The sequence below is a fragment of the Arachis stenosperma genome, chromosome 5 (genome assembly GCF_014773155.1).
Source record: "Arachis stenosperma cultivar V10309 chromosome 5, arast.V10309.gnm1.PFL2, whole genome shotgun sequence".
Classification (NCBI taxonomy): Eukaryota; Viridiplantae; Streptophyta; class Magnoliopsida; order Fabales; family Fabaceae; genus Arachis; species Arachis stenosperma.
The window spans coordinates 83,369,313-83,388,955 of NC_080381.1; positions in this window are offsets into that span (position 1 = coordinate 83,369,313).

The following is a 19,643-nucleotide window of genomic DNA, read 5'->3' on the forward strand; positions in this document are numbered from 1 at the left end:
TGTCAAAAGATCCTATTAATAGTAAACTAGTGTCCTAAGGTTTACAGAAATGAGTAAATGACATAAAAATCCACTTCCGGGCCCACTTGGTGTGTGCTTGGGCTGAGCAATGAAGGAATTTCGTGTAGAGACCTTTTCTGGAGTTAAACGCCAGCTTTCATGCCAGTTTGGGCGTTTAACTCCAAATTTTATGCCAGTTCCGGCGTTTAACGCTGGAATTTCTGTAGGTGACTTTGAGCGCCGATTTGGGCCATCAAATCTTGAGCAAAGTATGGACTATTATATATTGCTGGAAAGCCCAGGATGTCTACTTTCCAATGCCGTTGAGAGCGCGCCAATTAGGCTTCTGTAGCTCCAGAAAATCCACTTCGAGTGCAAGGAGGTCAGAATCCAACAGCATCTGCAGTCCTTTTCAGTCTCTGGATCAGATTTTTGCTCAGGACCCTCAATTTCAGTCAGAAAATACCTGAAATCACAGAAAAACACACAAACTCATAGTAAAGTCCAGAAAAGTGAATTTTAATTAAAAACTAATAAAAATATACTAAAAACTAACTAAAAGATACTAAAAATATACTAAAAACAATGCCAAAAAGCATACAAATTATCCGCTCATCACAACACCAAACTTAAATTGTTGCTTGTCCCCAAGCAACTGAAAATCAAAATAGGATAAAAAGAAGAGAATATACTATAGACTCCAAAATATCAAAGAAACATAGCTCCAATTAGATGAGCGGGACTAGTAGCTTTTTGCCTCCGAACAGTTTTGGCATCTCACTCTATCCTTTGAAGTTCAGAATGATTGGCATCTATAAGAACTCAGAACTCAGATAGTGTTATTGATTCTCCTAGTTAAGTATATTGATTCTTGAACATAGCCAGTTTATGAGTCTTGGCTGTGGCCCAAAGCACTCTGTCTTCCAGTATTACCACCGGATACATACATGCCACAGACACATAATTGGGTGAACCTTTTTAGATTGTGACTCAGCTTTGCTAAAGTCCCCAATTAGAGGTGTCCAGGGTTCTTAAGCACACTCTTATTGCTTTGGATCACCACTTTATTTCTTTCTTATTCTTTCTTTTTCTTTTTCTTTCTCTTTTTTTTTTCGAAAATATATATTTTTTTTGTATTCACTGCTTTTTCTTGCTTCAAGAATCTATTTGATGATTTTTCAGATCCTCAATAACAGTTCTCTTTCTCCTCATTCTTTCAAGAGCCAACAATTTTAACATTCTTAAAACAACAAATTCAAGAGACATATGCACTGTTCAAGCATTCATTCAGAAAACAAAAAGTATTGTCACCACATCAAACTAATTCAACTAGTTTCAGAGATAAATTTCGAAATCCTGTACTTCTTGTTCTTTTGTGATTAAAGCATTTTTCATTTAAGAGAGGTGATGGATTCATAGGACATTCATAACTTTAAGGCATAAATTTTATTAATTATGAACTAAGAATAAGACTCAAATATAGATATAAAAATAGAAAACAAAACAAGAAAAACGAATAAAAATAGGCTCCTAATGATAGAGGTTTTCACAGAGTTAGGACTCAACAACCTTGATTTTGAGAAGTGGATGCTCCCTCAGCTTGAGAGGAGAGCTTTTGGCGCTTCATCTCTTGGATTTCACGCCCCTGCTTCTCTTGTTCCTTCAGTAATTTGCAGAGCATGCAGTTCTGATTCTGCTGTTCTTCCTTCAGTTGCTCCATAGTCTCTTGCAACTTGGTGATAGATGCTTCTAGGCTGGACCAGTAGTCAATTCTTGGGAATTCAGGGAGGAATTCCTGCGCCCTCCTCTTGATGGAGTTGTCTTGCACTTGTCCTTCCATTGACTTCTTGGTGATTGGATGCTCAATGGGTATGAACTCATCTATTCCCATCTTCACCCCAGCCTCTTTACAGAGCAAGGAGATCAAGCTTGGGTAAGCCAATTTGGCTTCAGTGGAATTCTTATTTGCAATTGTGTAGATCTCACAAGCAATCACATGATGCACCTCCACTTCTCTTCCAAGCATAATGCAATGAATCATCACTGCTCTCTTGATGGTGACCTCAGAACGGTTGCTAGTGGGTAATATGGAACGCCCAATAAAGTCTAGCCAACCTCTTGCAATTGGTTTGAGGTCTCCCCTCTTGAGTTGGTTTGGGACACCCTTAGAATTGGTTATCCACTTAGTTCCAGGGAGGCATATGTCCTCTAGAACTTGATCCAACCCCTTATCTACTCTCACCATCCTCCTATTAAAGGAATCAGGATCATCTTGCAGTTGAGGCAACTTGAAGATTTCTCTTATTTTGTCCAGATGGAAGTATGTAACTTTCCCTCTGACCATGGTTCTATAGGTATGGTAAGCAGTTCCAGTCATTCTCTGCTTATCTGTTAGCCACAGATTTGAGTAGAATTCCTGAACCATGTTCCTTCCAACCTTTGTCTCAGGATTGGTTAGAACTTCCCATCCTCTGTTTCGAATTTGCTCTTGGATCCCCGGATATTCATCTTCTTTCAGATCAAATTTCACTTCCGGGATCACTGACCTCAGACCCATTATTTTGTGATAATGGTCTTCATGTTCTTTAGTTAAGAACTTCTCTTGATTCCAAAGATTCTTTGGATTATTCTCTTTCTTGCCTCTTAAATTGGTTTGTTTTCCCTTAGGAGCCATGATATTGATGAATCTTGGCTTAGTGATCACGGAAAAGCACACCAAACTTAGAGGTTTGCTTGTCCTCAAGCAAAAGAAAAGAAAGAAGAGAGAGAGAAAAAGGAAATTCGAATGGTGTGGGTAAAGGGGGTTCCAAACGTGAATTTATAAGGGAGGGGAGAAGAGATTTCGAAAAAATAAAAATTTGAAAGGAGATTTGAGAAGATATGAAAAGAAATTGAGAAAAGGGTGAGTTTTTGAAGAAGATTTGTGATTAATTTGAAATAGATTTGAAGAATGGTTTTGATTTGTGAAGATTTGAAAGTGAATGATGAAAGGTTGAAGTGCATTTATGTAGAAGAGTATGGTTAAAAAGAGGAAAGTTTGAAAAAATTTGAGTTGAAAACAAAAATGTGGTCCCCCCACCTTTCTGGCGTTAAACGCCCAGAATGGCACCCATTCTGGCGTTTAACGCCCATTTGCTACCCCTTTTGGGCGTTTAACGCCCAGCCAGGTGCCCTGGCTGGCGTTAAACGCCAGAAATCCTTTATCACTGGGCGTTTTTCCAAAACGCCCAGGATGCTGCACACCTGGCGTTAAACGCCCAGAATGGTGCCCATTCTGGCGTTTAACGCCCAAAATGGTACCATTACTGGCGTTAAACGCCCAGAATGGTGCCCATTCTGGCGTTTAACGCCCAAAATGCCCCTTACTGGCGTTTTTTTCGCCAGTAAGCTCATTTTCTCTGCTTTTTGAGCTGAATCCTTCTGTAACTCTGTGAATTCCTTCATTTTTGATACTTGCCTCTGTAAGAACAATTCATACAACTTTCTAATGACTGGGTTGCCTCCCAGCAAGCGCTTTTTTACTGTCTTTAGCTGGACTTTTACTGAGAATCACTCAAGCCTCAGTTTTGAGCATTCCTGCTCAAAATTTCCTTCAAGATAGTGCTTGATTCTCTGTCCATTTACAATGAACTTTCTGTCAGAATCAGTATCCTGAAGCTCAACATATCCATATGGTGAGACTCCTGTAATCACATACGGACCCCTCCACCGGGATTTGAGTTTTCCTGGAAACAGTTTGAGCCTAGAGTTGAAGAGCGGAACTTTTTGTCCTGGCTCAAAGACTCTGGTTGACAACTTCTTGTCATGCCATTTCTTTGCCTTTTCCTTATAAATTTTTGCATTTTCAAAGGCATTGAGTCTGAACTCCTCTAGCTCATTTAGCTGGAGCAATCTTTTTTCACCAGCTAACTGTGCATCCATGTTTAGGAATCTGGTTGCCCAGTAGGCTTTGTGTTCCAGTTCCACAGGCAAATGACAGGCCTTCCCATACACCAATTGGTATGGAGAGGTTCCTATAGGAGTCTTGAATGCTGTTCTGTATGCCCACAGAGCATCATCCAAGCTCTTTGCCCAATCCTTTCTTCGGGCTATCACAGTCCGTTCTAGGATTCTTTTTAGCTCTCTGTTAGAGACTTCAGCTTGCCCATTTGTCTGTGGATGATACGGAGTTGCCACCTTATGGCTGATTCCATATCTAACCATAGCAGAGTATAGCTGTTTATTGCAGAAATGAGTGCCCCCATCACTGATTAGCACTCTGGGGACGCCAAACCTGCTGAAAATGTTTTTCTGGAGGAATTTCAGTACGGTTTTGGTATCATTAGTGGGTGTAGCAATTGCTTCTACCCACTTAGATACATAGTCCACTGCCACCAGAATATAAGTGTTTGAGTATGATGGTGGGAATGGTCCCATGAAGTCAATTCCCCATACATCAAACAATTCTATCTCTAATATCCCTTGTTGAGGCATGGCATATCCGTGAGGCAGGTTACCAGCTCTTTGGCAACTGTCACAGTTACGCACAAACTCTTGGGAATCTTTATAGAGAGTAGGCCAGTAGAAGCCGCACTGGAGAACTTTAGTGGCTGTTCGCTCACTTCCAAATGTCCCCCATACTGTGATCCATGGCAGTGCCATAGGATCCTTTGTGCTTCTTCTCTGGGTACACACCTGCGGATCACTCCGTCAGCACATCTCTTAAAGAGATATGGTTCATCCCAAAGGTAGTACTTGGCATCTGAAATTAGTTTCTTTCTCTGCATATAACTGTACTCTTTGGGTATGAACCTCACAGCTTTATAGTTTGCAATATCTGCAAACCATGGAGCTTCCTGAATGGCAAAGAGTTGCTCATCTGGGAAAGTCTCAGAGATCTCAGTAGAAGGGAGGGACGTCCCAGCTACTGGGTCTATCCGGGATAGATGATCAGCCACTTGGTTCTCTGTCCCTTTTCTGTCTCTTATTTCTATACCAAACTCTTGCAGAAGCAACACCCATCTTATAAGCCTAGGTTTTGAATCCTGCTTTGTGAGTAAGTATTTAAGAGCAGCATGGTCAGTGTACACAATCACCTTTGATCCCACTAAGTAGGATCTAAACTTGTCAATGGCATAGACCACTGCAAGCAACTCTTTTTCTGTGGTTGTGTAATTCTTCTGTGCATCATTTAGAACACGGCTAGCATAATAAATGACATGCAGAAGTTTGTTATGCCTTTGTCCCAACACTGCACCAATGGCATGATCACTGGCATCACACATTAATTCAAATGGTAATGCCCAATCTGGTGCAGAGATGACTGGTGCTGTGACCAGCTTAGCTTTCAGGGTCTCAAATGCCTACAAACACTGTGTGTTAAACACAAATGGCGTGTCAGCAGCTAACAGGTTACTCAAAGGTTTAGCAATTTTCGAAAAATCCTTGATAAACCTTCTATAGAATCCTGCATGACCCAAAAAGCTTCTGATTGCCTTAAAATTGGCAGGTGGTGGTAATTTTTCAATTACCTCTACCTTTGCCTTATCCACCTCTATTCCCCTGCTTGAAATTTTGTGCCCAAGGACAATTCCTTCAGTCACCATAAAGTGACATTTCTCCCAGTTTAAAAGTAGGTTAGTCTCTTGGCATCTTTTCAGGACAAGTGATAGGTGGTTAAGACAGGAGCTGAATGAGTCTCCATATACTGAGAAGTCGTCCATGAAGACTTCCAGGAATTTCTCTACCATATCTGAGAAGATAGAGAGCATGCACCTCTGAAAGGTTGCAGGTGCATTGCACAGACCAAAAGGCATCCTTCTGTAGGCAAACACGCCAGAAGGGCAAGTGAATGCTGTCTTTTCTTGGTCCTGAGGATCTACTGCAATTTGGTTGTAGCCTGAATAGCCATCCAAAAAGCAGTAATAATCATGACCAGCTAGTCTTTCTAGCATTTGGTCTATGAATGGTAAAGGAAAATGATCCTTTCTGGTGGCTGTATTGAGCCTTCTGTAGTCAATACACATGCGCCACCCTGTGACTGTTCTTGTAGGAACCAGTTCATTTTTTTCATTATGAACCACTGTCATGCCTCCCTTTTTGGGAACAACTTGGACAGGGCTCACCCAGGGGCTATCAAAAATAGGATAAATAATCCCAGCCTCTAGTAATTTAGTGACCTCTTTCTGCACCACCTCCTTCATGGCAGGATTTAGCCTCCTCTGTGGTTGAACCACTGGTTTGGCATTATCCTCCAACAGGATTTTGTGCATGCATCTAGCTGGACTAATGCCCTTGAGATCACTTATGGACCACCCAAGAGCTGTCTTGTGTGTCCTTAGCACTTTAATCAGTGCTTCCTCTTCCTGTGGATTTAAAGCAGAGCTTATAATCACTGGAAAAGTGTCACCCTCTCCCAGAAATGCATATTTCAGGGATGATGGTAGTGGTTTGAGTTCAGGCTTAGGAGGCTTATCCTCCTCCTGAGGAATTTTCGAAAATTCCTTTGCCTCCTCTGGCTCTTCCTGATCAGTTTGAGCATCTTTGAAGATGTCCTCAAGCTCTGATTCTAGGCTTTCAGCCATATTGATCTCTTCTACCAGAGAGTCAATAATGTCAGCGCCCATGCAGTCATTTGGTGTGTCTGGATGCTGCATAGCTTTTACAGCATTCAACTTGAACTCATCCTCATTGACTCTCAAGGTTACTTCTCCCTTTTGTACATCAATGAGAGTTCGTCCAGTTGCTAGGAAAGGTCTTCCTAGAATGAGAGTTGCACTCTTGTGCTCCTCCATTTCCAACACCACAAAGTCAGTTGGAAAGGCAAATGGCCCAACTTTGACAATCATGTCCTCTATTATGCCTGATGGGTGTTTAATGGAGCCATCAGCAAGTTGGAGGCATATCCTGGTTGGTTTGACTTCTCCAATCAACCCAAGCTTTCTGATAGTGGATGCAGGTATTAGATTGATGCTTGCTCCAAGATCACATAAAGCTGTCTTGGTGCAAGTGCCTTCTAATGTGCATGGTATCAGAAAGCTTCCAGGATCTTGAAGCTTTTCTGGTAAGCTTTTCAGAATGACTGCACTGCATTCTTCAGTGAGAAATACTTTTTCAGTTTCTCTCCAATCCTTCTTATGACTTAAGATTTCCTTCATGAACTTAGCATAAGAAGGTATTTGCTCAAGTGCTTCGGCAAACGGAATCTTTATTTCAAGAGTCCTTAAATAGTCTGCAAAGCGGGCAAATTGCTTATCCTGTTCCGCTTTGCGGAGTTTCTGAGGATAAGGCATCTTGGCTTGATATTCTTCAACCTTAGATGCTGCAGGTTTATTCCTTACAGAAGTGGTTGAAGAAGCCTTGTTATAGGGATTACTGTCAGCACTCTCAGGTGTCTGATTTTCCCTTGGCGTTTGGACGCCAGGATTGGGTGGAAAATGGGCGTTTAACGCCAACTTTTCCCCCTTTTCTGGCGTTTGAACGCCAGAACTGGGCAAGGAATGGGTGTTTAACGCCAGCTTTCCTTCCCTTTCTGGCGTTTGAACGCCAATATTCCTCTCTGGGCTCTTACTGTCCTCAGAGGGATTTTGAACAGAGGTTTGGTTGTCCTCTGTCACTTGTTCCTTGTTTGGCTTTTTACTCTTTTGAACAGTGTTATTCAAGGTCTTTCCACTCCTCAATTGAACTGCTTGACACTCCTCTGTTATTTGTTTAGATATTTGCTGTTTTGCTTGATTCAACTGTAGTTCTATGCTCTTATTAGCAACTTTAGTTTCATGGAGCATCTCTTTAAATTCTGCTAACTGTTCTGTCATCAGGAGCAATTGTTGATTAAGCTCATTCATCTGTTCTTGAGGATTAGGATCAGTGACTAATGCCATGACTTCCTCCTTTGGAACGAACTCATTGCTAGAATACAAGTATTGGTTTCTAGCAACAGTGTCTATAAGCTCTTGAGCTTCTTCAATTGTCTTCCTCATGTGTATAGATCCACCAGCTGAGTGGTCTAAAGACATCTGAGCTTTTTCTGTAAGCCCATAGTAGAAAATGTCTAACTGGACCCACTCTGAAAACATTTCAGAGGGACATTTCCTTAGCATACCTCTATACCTCTCCCAGGCATTATAAAGGGATTCATTATCCTCTTGTTTAAAGCCTTGGATGTCCAGCCTTAGCTGTGTCATCCTCTTTGGAGGGTAAAAATGATTCAGGAATTTGTCTGATAGCTGTTTCCATGTCTTTATGCTTGCTGTAGGTTGGTTGTTCAACCACCTTTTAGCTTGATCCTTTACAGCAAATGGAAACAGTAATAGTCTGTAGACATCTTGATCTACCTCTTTATCATGTACTGTGTCAGCAATTTATAAAAATTGTGCCAGAAACTCAGTAGGTTCTTCCTGTGGAAGACCGAAATACTGGCAATTTTGCTGCACTATGATAATGAGTTGAGGGTTTAGCTCAAAGCTGCTTGCTTTGATGGGAGGTGTACAGATGCTACTCCCATATGCAGCTGTAATGGGGTTAGCATATGACCCCAGAGTCCTCTTGGACTGATTAATTCCACTTAAGTCCATAATGGACAAAAGGAAAATGATGATGATTGCAAAGAGATAAATTTTGTTTATTTTTATTTTTTTTGGAATAACCGAAAAATATAAAATTAAAATAAAATAAAGGAAAATTAAAATGAAAATTCGAAAATCAAAAGAGAATAAGATCAAAGTCAATTGAGAACTGAATCAATTAGTAAAAAAAAAGATTTTGAAAACAGCAATTACAAAGATATGATTGAAAAATTTTTATGAAAAAGATTTGATTTTTAAAAAGAGGAAGGAGAAAAACACAAAAAGACACCAAACTTAAAATTTTTAGAAAATCAAACACAGTTTTCGAAAATTTTTAAGGGAAACACAAAGAGGACACCAAACTTAGAATTTTTATAAATCAAAAAGGGACTAAGAACATGCAAAATTCGAAAATTAAAAGAAAAACAAAAGCATGCAATTGACACCAAACTTAAAATATGAAACTATACTCAACTAAAAGACTCTAAACCAAAAAAAATAAAACAGTCCTAATCTAAGCAACAAGATAAGCCGTCAGTTGTCCAAACTCGAACAATCCCCGGCAACGGCGCCAAAAACTTGGTGCACGAAATTGCAATCACACTTTTGCAATCCCGCACAACTAACCAGCAAGTGCACTGGGTCGTCCAAGTAATACCTTGCGTGAGCAAGGGTCGATCCCACGGAGATTGTCGGCTTGAAGCAAGCTATGGTTATCTTGTAAATCTTAGTCAGGATATCAGGAATTATCAGGATTGATTGTAAAGAGCTAAAGAACATGAAAAAGGTACTTGTTTTGCAGTAATGGAGAATAGGTTGAGGTTTGGAGATGCTCCATCTTCTGAATCTCTGCTTTCCTACTATCTTCTTCTTCAAACACGCAAGTCTCCTTCCATGGCAAGCTGTGTGCAGGGTTTCACCGTTGTCAGTGGCTACCTCCCATCCTCTCAGTGAAAGCGATTGCATATGCTCTGTCACAGCATAGCGGAATTCATCTGTCGGTTCTCAATCAGGCCGGAATAGAATCCAGTGATCCTTTTGCGTCTGTCACTAACGCCCCGCCTTCAGGAGATTGAAGCACGTCACAGTCATTCAATCATTGAATCCTACTCAGAATACCACAGACAAGGTTTAGACCTTCCGGATTCTCTTGAATGCCGCCATCAGTTCTAGCTTATACCACGAAGATTCCGATTAAAGAATCCAAGAGATAACTACTTAATCTAAGGTAGAACGGAGGTGGTTGTCAGTCACACGTTCATGGTTGAGAATGATGATGATTGTCACTGATCATCACATTCATCCGGATTAAGAACAAGTATTATCTTAGAATAGAAGCAAGCATGATTGAATGAGAAACAGTAGTAATTGCATTAATCCATCAAGACACAGCAGAGCTCCTCACCCCCAACCATGGGGTTTAGAGGCTCATGCTGTGGAAAGTACACAATGAAACGTCTAAAATGTTATGAGGTCATCAGGTGCGGATACAATGTCAAAAGATCCTATTAATAGTAAACTAGTGTCCTAAGGTTTACAGAAATGAGTAAATGACATAAAAATCCACTTCCGGGCCCACTTGGTGTGTGCTTGGGCTGAGCAATGAAGGAATTTCGTGTAGAGACCTTTTCTGGAGTTAAACGCCAGCTTTCATGCCAGTTTGGGCGTTTAACTCCAAATTTTATGCCAGTTCCGGCGTTTAACGCTGGAATTTCTGTAGGTGACTTTGAGCGCCGGTTTGGGCCATCAAATCTTGGGCAAAGTATGGACTATTATATATTGCTGGAAAGCCCAGGATGTCTACTTTCCAATGCCGTTGAGAGCGCGCCAATTGGGCTTCTGTAGCTCCAGAAAATCTACTTCGAGTGCAGGGAGGTCAGAATCCAACAACATCTGCAGTCCTTTTCAGTCTCTGGATCAGATTTTTGCTCAGGACCCTCAATTTCAGTCAGAAAATACCTGAAATCACAGAAAAACACACAAACTCATAGTAAAGTCCAGAAAAGTGAATTTTAATTAAAAACTAATAAAAATATACTAAAAACTAACTAAAAGATACTAAAAACATACTAAAAACAATGCCAAAAAGCATACAAATTATCCGCTCATCAGTACACTAGGGAACAAGGTTCACTATCTAGTTGTAGTACTTTCTTAGGTTACACATGTGCCAAGACCTCGGGAGCTCCCATCCTTGGAGGTCGAACACTTTATAGTAACCTTTGCCTAAGACCTCGATTACCTTGTAAGGTCCTTTCTAATTTGCAGCTAGCTTTCCTTCGCCTGACTTTTGTACTCTGATGTCATTTCAGATCAAGATGAAGTTGTTAGCAATGAAGCTCGTTTTGATCACCTTTTGGTTATACCTTAGAGCCATCCTTTGTTTTAGGGCTTCTTCTCTGATCTGAGCTCTTTCTCGGACATTAGGAAGAAGATCGAGCTCTTCCTTTTGTGCCTAGATGTTTGCTCCTTCATTGTAGAATATAACTCTGGGTGATTCCTCAGCAATTTCTATGAGAATCATGGCTTTTATTCAGTAAGCAAGTCAGAAAGGTGACTCTCTCGTTGTGGAATGTGGGGTTGTCCGATATACCCATAACAGTTGTGGGAGCTCGGCCACCCAAGTCCCCTTTGCGTCTTATAATCGGTGCTTTAACCCAGCTAGTATGACTTTATTTGCGGCTTCAACCTGTCCATTGGGCTGGGAATGTTCTACCGATGTGAATTGCTATTTTATTTTGAGATCAGCCACAAGTTCCTGAAGGTCGTGTCGGTAAATTGAGTACCATTGTCTGTGGTGATGGAGTGAGGAACCCCAAACCTTGTGACAATGTTCTTGTACAGGAGTTTTTGACTTCTCTGGGTGGCGATAGTTGCTAGTGGCTCTACCTCAATCCACTTAGAAAAATAGTCAATTCCTACTATGAAGTATTTGACTTGACCTGGGGCTTGGGGAAATGGTCCTAGGAAGTCAAGACCCCATTTTGTAAATGGCCATGGTGAGGTGATACTAATGAGTTCCTTAGGCGGCGAAACGTGGAAGTTTTCATGTTTCTGGCAAGGTGGGCACTTCTTAACAAACTCGGTCGCTTCCTTTTGCAAAGTTGATGTGTGGAAAATGATCCAACACAAAACTCACCGGCAAGTGTACCGGGTCACATCAAGTAGTAATTACTCACATGAGTGAGGTCGATCCCACAGGGACTGAAGGATTGAGCAATTTTAGTTAGGTGGTTGATTTAGTCAAGCAAACAAGTGTTGATTTGAGTGAATTGTGAATAGCAGAAGCTAAATTGCATGAAACTAAATGGGAGAGGGAAAATTGATAGTAAATTAAAGAGCAGAAGAAATAAAAGAGCTGAATCTTAAAGTGCAAGTAATGTAAATGATTGAAACTTAGATTGCAAGAAATGTAAATGGCTGAAACTTAAAGTGCAAGAAATGTAAACTACTAAATCTAAATTGTTGTGAAACTTAAATTGCTGAAAGATTAAAGGGAGTTGATGCCAGGGCATCTTGGCTAGTTTTACTAGCCATTTTTTTGTATGCTTTAGGTTGGTTTCATGCATTTTCTTAGGCAATAAGCAAGTATTTGGATGAGAATTGTATGCATGCGTTAATTCAATCAAACATAGTTAATTATGTGCATTTTCATGAGATTTATGCAAGAATTATTTGATGTTATGAATGATGCAAAACTTGTGATTTAGTAAGGCTATGAGGCATGTGTTTGGTTAATGATAGGTAATGAGGCAAGAAGGCAATGGAGCAAGAATTGGAGCTAGGGAGCAGAGGTTAGCACGTTAGCAACTTGAAGGAGCATAGGCGTGTTTGTGGATAAAGCTAGCAAGCACGCAGCAAGATAGCATGGGCACGTTTGAAGGCAACACCACCAACAACGTAACAAGAAATGCTAGGCCAAGGAAGAAGCTTAAGCACGTTGTTGGCTTGGGATAACATGGGTGTTCATCAACAACGCCAGCAACAATGCCCAACACTACAAGGCAACCCTGGAGAGTGATCTTGGGCGTTGCCAACTTGGAGGAAAGGGTGCGTGTTCAGCAACAACTTGGAGGAAAGGTAGCTTGACCTTACCTTCTTCAAGGATGCATAACTTGAGCTACAAAGCTCCAAATGAGGTGATTCAAGTGGCATTGGAAAGTAGACATCAAGAGCTTTCCAACCATATATCATAGGATGGGATTGGAGTTCATTTGAAGCTTCAAAAGCTGGCTTCATTTAGAGCCTCAGAAACTGAGCACGTTGCCAACGTGGAAGAATGAAGGCGTGTTTGCCAAAAACGCCTGCGATTCTGGCAGGCTGACCATGTCCTCTTCAAGGATGAATAACTTGAGCTACAGAGATCCAATTTGAGTGCTTTAAGTTGCGTTGGAAAGCTGACAGTTAGAGCTTTCCAACCATATATAATAGTCTATAGTGTAGCATGAAATGGAAGCTCAAATCAGAGTCATCTTTAGGCCCCAAAAACAAGAACCTGTAGATTGAAACTCAAGGAAGCATGAATGAGCCAAGGAAGCTCGAGAGCGTTGCCAAGCTGAGGATGACCTGGCGTGTTCCTTGGCAACTCCAGCAACAACACTAAGGCCAAAAGTTTGGGATAGGGGAGTTCACTAGCACGTTGGCACTAGCGTGTTTGTTAAAAACGCGCACAACCAAGGCAGCCTGACCTTGCTCTCTTCAATGGAGCATAACTTGAGCTAGAAAGATCCAATTGAGATGATACCAAGTGCATTAGAAATAAGACATTTTGAGCTATCTAATGATGTATAATAGTCCACATTGAAGCAAAGAATTGAAGCTCAAAGTTTAGGAAACATCAAGCATGAAAAGTGAAGCTAAGAAGGAAGAATGAGCCAAGTGTTTGGCAACAACTTGGGCTAGCAACGCCTAAGCACCAAGCTCCCAGCCCAGGAAATTTATTGGCACATTGCCAATATGCTCTGAACTGGCGAGTTTGCCAGTAACGCCCACTGGGCCAGAATTGAGGTGAATGAGCTCTGCTTTCCTCTGCTCTCTTCAAAGGCCAACAATTCCTCTAATGAGTTAGCCAAATCAACAAGGACAAAGCCCAAATTGCTAACCCAATAGATGAATCTCTAGGACCTCTTAGAACTAGTATAAATAGAGAAGAGTTTTGTACTTCAAGGGGACTTTTTGGAGGAGGAACTCTCTTGGCGGAACACACACACACTTCATTGGCACACTCCACTGGGAGTGGGTCTTCGGACCCCTCCTCTCATACACTCTTCTTCCCTTTCTCTTCTCCTCTTCCTTGGTAGTAGTAGTTTAGTTTAATTTGTAATTTTCATTTATGAATTCTTGAATTTTAAATTTCTGTTTTGAATTCTCACTCTTTATTTTCACGCACTTTAATTTCATGCAATTTAGTTTTCATTTAAGAGCAATGACCACTTCATTTCCTCTGCATTTGGGAAAGGAGCTCTGTTTCAATTTTGATTGAATTTATGTTTATCTCTTCTTCTCTTCTTCACTCTATCTTCATACTTGGATATCTTTTAGAATTCTTGCAAGAGAGTTTTGTTCTTCAAAGATCCTTGGATCTATTAGGATCCTTTTGTGATCCTTGAGAGAGGGAACATAGGATTCAGTTTGAATTTTCTTGGCATAATGAAGTTGATTCTTGATTTAGAGTTGGTACGTGACATATAACCACTCTAATATTGGGGTCTTTGGATTTATGTAGTATGAGATTAGAAATCATGTTTGTTTATCTAAGAGAGAGTCTTTGTGCTTTATAGATTCAATAACTACCGAGAGAGGGATTGGATCTACTTGAATTACATGTGAGCCTTGAGAAAGGGATCATGGAACTCAGTTTGAGGCTCTTATCTCATAATTCTCTTGATCAATACACTCTTAGTTGGTACGTGACATATAACCTATTTGAGTTGAGGTCTTGAGGGTTGTGTGGCTTTTGGATTAGAAATTGAACTTCACATCTTTTCATGAGCAATTAGATCAAGAGATTGGCAATTGATTATGTGAAGAGAAATTAAATCACCAAGAGATTGGGGTTTAATTACTCATAATCCGCCATGGATCTATCTTACATGATTGAGAAGGAGTAAGACCCATTAATTCATGAGAAATCAACATCTCCAATCCCTTATGTCTGCCATCCTTACTTTCCGTCATTTAATTTCTTGCAATTTTACTTTCCAGCTCTTTACATTCATGTCATTTACTTTCCTTGTAATTTATTGCTTTCCTTTACTTTCATGTCATTTACATTTATTGTTTGCTCATCACTCCAAAATGATTGTCTAACTAGAATAATCAACTAACTATTGATTGCTTAATCCTTTAATCCTCATGGGATCGACTTCACTCTAAGTGAGTTTTTTTACTTAATGCGACCTGGTATACTTGCCGGTAGTAAATACGTGAGAAATTCTAATTCTAATTTTTATGTATCAGGAGTTGGGGAGTTGGGATTCAAAATTAAACAAAAAAATTTAAAGAGCAATCAAACAGAGAATTGGACTATGAAATGGGATCCAGCAGATCTTAAACAAAAAAGAAAAATTGCTTGAAGAAGCAAAACAGAAATGAAACCAGGTTAATTGTAAAATCTAAAAAGACAAGTGAAGATCTCAGGGGATCAATGAGACTAGAAAATAGGTCTAGATCTCAATTCCTTTCTTGATCCAGCAGAAAACAATTTGCAGAAGAAAAGAAGATGAAAGCAGTAAAGAAAACTCAGATTCGATTTCCAATTCACTAAGATTATGCAGAAGAACAACAGAGAGATTTCAGATCAAAAATTGAAACAGAATTCCTTCAATCTCAATCTAAAATTTCAAAACAAAAAGTAAAGATTGCAGAGGACAGTAAAATAAAAATAGAAAGCTAAACTCAGATCCAATCTCAGGTACAGAGCTCTCAAAAATGAACAATTAGGCTAAAAATTAGAAGTAAAAAAAACCCCTCCATAAATCAAACTAACTCCTATTTATACACTTTCTTTTTTTGATCTTCAAGCCTTGAATTGGGCTTTTGGCCTTGATGGAATTGGGTCGAGGATCGTTCCAATTGGTTGCCCTTTTGTTGAGAAGAGATCTGTGCAAAATTTGAATACTAATGCTTCAAGTTTGTGTCAATGTTTGATGGTCAACATTGACTCAAATGCCACTTTGAATCAGATCTGTAAAAACCAGAAAGGCTTGCTATCTTTGGTGTTTGACTCAACGTTGGAGGGCCAACGTTAATTAACCCACGCGTGCGTGTGCCTTTGATGCGTGAAAACTTGTTTCTCAACAAATTTTTCTTCGGCAAGTATACCGAATTGTCGTCAAGTAATAACTCACAATAGAGTGAGGTCGAATCCCACAGAGATTAACGGATTAAGCAAACAATGATTAATTGATTATCCTAGTTAGACGAATCATATTGGAGTGATAAGTAACAAGAAAATGTAAATGGCATAAAAGTAAAGAAAAGCTATAAAGTGCAGAAAAGTAAAATGGCAAGAAAAGTAAATGTAAGAACTACAAATAAAATGAATATTGGGATCAAGAGATATTGCAATCCTCCGGATCAAGTTCATTCTCATCTCTTCCTCAATCAATGCATTAATTGATCTCCTTGGCAATCTTAAGTGATTGGATCCCAATTCCTTGGCAATCCAATCTCTCTAAGCTTGAACAATTGCCCAATTCCTTGATTTAATTGCTCATGGGAAGAGATGAAGTATGGTCAGTGATTATACCACATGCATTCCCAAATCAAGTATTGGTAGGATTATAGTCACATATCCATCCAAACTCAATTTGGTCCAGCATGAGAAAGCATTTCTAGCATGATCTCTTCATTCCTCTTCCAAGGTTCCGAAGAGATCCAAATATGAATAGTTCCTTTTCCAAGATAACTACCCAATTGGATGAAGATTGAAAGCTTTCTAGTAAAATCAAGAGAAAAGATAGAAGAAGAAGAATGAAAACTAATATTGATCCATTGAATCACAATAGAGCTCTCTAACCCAATGGAAAGAGTTAGTTGATCATTGCTCTACCAAAATAGAAAAGAAAGAAAGTGCAGAAAAGTAAAGATGAAGATTAAAACTAAAATGACAACTTCAAAATTCATAAATGAAAAGTACAAAAAAAAGAAAGAGAAGGAAAAGTGTGTGAGGGGAGGGAGTCCGAAGACCCCTCTTCAATCCCCCAATTCCAGAATCAGTCCAGCCTCCCCCTCAAAGTAAAAACTAAGGCCTTTATATAGGCTCTCCTAAATTACAAAATGAAATTAAAAGCAAATGAAAATTCCTATTCTAGATGCTTCTTGTGGCCTTGATTGGTTGACACTTGTGGGCTTGCTTGGTTGATACTTGTGGGCTTGCTTCCTTGAGGTTAGGTGGTCCTTGAAAGAGAAGTGAATCAAGTTGAGGTCCAGGTGCTAAAGTTAGTGCTAAAGTTAGCCACACTAACGCTACAAGTGTGGCGTTAGTGCTAAAGTTATTGTGGCTAACGTTGCACTTGCTGCCCAGTTGGTGTTTTTGGGGCTTAAAAGATGCCTCTTGTTTGTGTTCCAATTTCATGCCCACTATAGAGTATTATATATCGTTCGAGTATTATCCTTTGAAGTGGACATGGTCGCTGGCATAGTCGCTAGCGTTAATGGAAAACGTGAGTCCCGATAACGCTAGCGAACAGGGGCTTAATATTTCCAGGTTCTGGAGCTTAAAATCAATGTCCACCGTATACTATTATATATTTTTGGAAAGCTTTGGATGTCTACTTTCCAACGCCTTTAGAAGCGCATCATTTGAAGCTCTACAACTCGAGTTACACTTCTTGGAAGGTGAAGAGGTCAGTTGGCCTTACTACAAGTTTATACCATGTTCATCTTTGCACTTTCGGGGCAGGTTTTCTCCCTCCAATTTAGTGTCAATCATGTAGTGCCATATATGCTTAGAAAGCTCTAGAATCCTACTTTCCAATGCCACTAGAATCACCTCATTTGGAGCTTTGTGGTTCAAGTTATGCGTGTTTGAAGAAGGTGTGGTCAGGCTACCAGGTGGGACTTTTGCCTATGTTAACTTCCACGTTAACTTAGTTAACGTAGAAGTTAACGTGGGTCTTTTTTTGCCTCGCCAACGTTAGTGGCACTCACGTTTTCCACTAACGTTGGCATCTCCCTTTCCTTCCACGTTAACTACCACGTTAACTTAGTTAACGTGGCTGTTAACGTGGGTCTTTTTGCTTTGCCAACGTTAGTGGCACTCACTTTTTTCACTAACGTTGGCATATACCCCTTTCCTTCCACGTTAACTTCCACGTTAATGTAGTTAACGTGGAAGCTAACGTAGGCCTTCTTTGCTTCGCAAACGTTAGTGGCATTCACCTTTTCCACTAACGTTCCATGCTCTCCTTCTTCAAAGTTAATGCCACTAACTTTTCTCACTAACGTTGGGGCTTTCCTTCCTTCCACGTTAGTGCCCACGTTAGTGTAACTAACGTAGCCACTAACATGGCTCTTCTCTTCTTCTTTTGGCTTGAAATCAATCAAACAAAGTGCATCAAAGTCTTTCTCTTAATCATGGGATCATGCGTCATCCAATTTATCATTCAATTTATGCATAATTCTCATGAAATCATTCAAAATTCACAATGTTTGCTTGAATCATGGTATGATTGCATTTTCAACCAAATACTTGCTTACTTCCTAAGAAAATGCATGAAACTAACCCAAAGCATACAAAAAATGGCTAGTAAAACTAGCCAAGATGCCCTGGCATCAGCCTTGCTCGTCCGCGCAAAATGGGCAGAAAAACTTATCCACGCGTATGCGTGCTTCGCGCGTGCGTGTGGATGGGAAAAAAAATCATTTTTCGGCTTTTAAGACGTTGGCCTCAGCGTTGGACCCCAAACGTTTCCTCCAACGTTGGCGTTTTCACGCGTACGTGTGCTTCACGCTTTCGCGTGTATTGATATTTTTCCCATCCACGCGTACGCGTCACTAATGCATACGCGTCGATGCAAATTTTCCAAATCTCAATTCTAGGCCGAGCATCGCGGACGTTGGAGGCTACGTTTGAGTTAATGTTGGACCCCCAACGTTCTATTTTTGACACGTACGCGTGACCCACGTGTACGCGTGGATGGTCTTTTTTTGCCATTCCACGCGTGAGCGTGACACACGCTTTTGCGCGGATAACAGAATTTTGCTATCATGACGCGTACGCGTCGCTTAAAAAATCATTTGGCTCCAGAATTGAAACTTTTCATCACCACGTTGGGGGTAACGTTGGATGTCTAACGCTACCTCAAACGTGAGCATCAGTATTGTTTACAAAGGAGTGCTCTGTTTCTCTTCCAAGTTTGAGTCAACGTTGATTGTCCAACTTAGCCACCAACGTTGCTTCTTCTCCATCTTTATATGCTCAGTCTTCAACCTTCCTCCATGCTTTCCTTCACCTATCATCAACCAATACATGCATCAAAGCCTTGCTAAAGTCATGATAATTCTTATCATTCTTAACACACAAGTAATTATAGCAAAATTCTCATGAAATTGCATCATATTAATCATAATTGGATGAATCTAGGTATGCATGAATTTCTACCCAAATGGCTCACTTATAACTCAAGAAAGTGCATAAAACCTATTAGAAACAAAGAAGAAAAACTAGTAAAACTAGCCGAAGATGCCCTGGAATCACAACACCAAACTTAAACCTTGCTTGTCCCCAAGCAAGTACTGAACTATTAAGAAGAAAGAATGAAACAGAAAGGATGTTCATATCAGCAAAGCATTATTAGTAGCTCATGGGGTTTTATGCAGACAAAGTAGCAACTCACTTCTTATTGATCTTTAGGCATAGACTGTATCCTTCAAGCATCAATTAACACACGGCTATGACCTCTTATTATTACTTATCCTTGGTAATTACTTTTCTTCATTTTTCTTTTTCTGTAAGCTTTAGCTCAGTGTCATGTGTGCAGCAATTTCTCAACTTATTGTGCTTAACACATTATTCACTATAGACACTTGGCTTACATTTCTTCTTAGAACATTGATGCCCAGCACCTCTTTGGGCTACTAAATGTCTTGCAACTA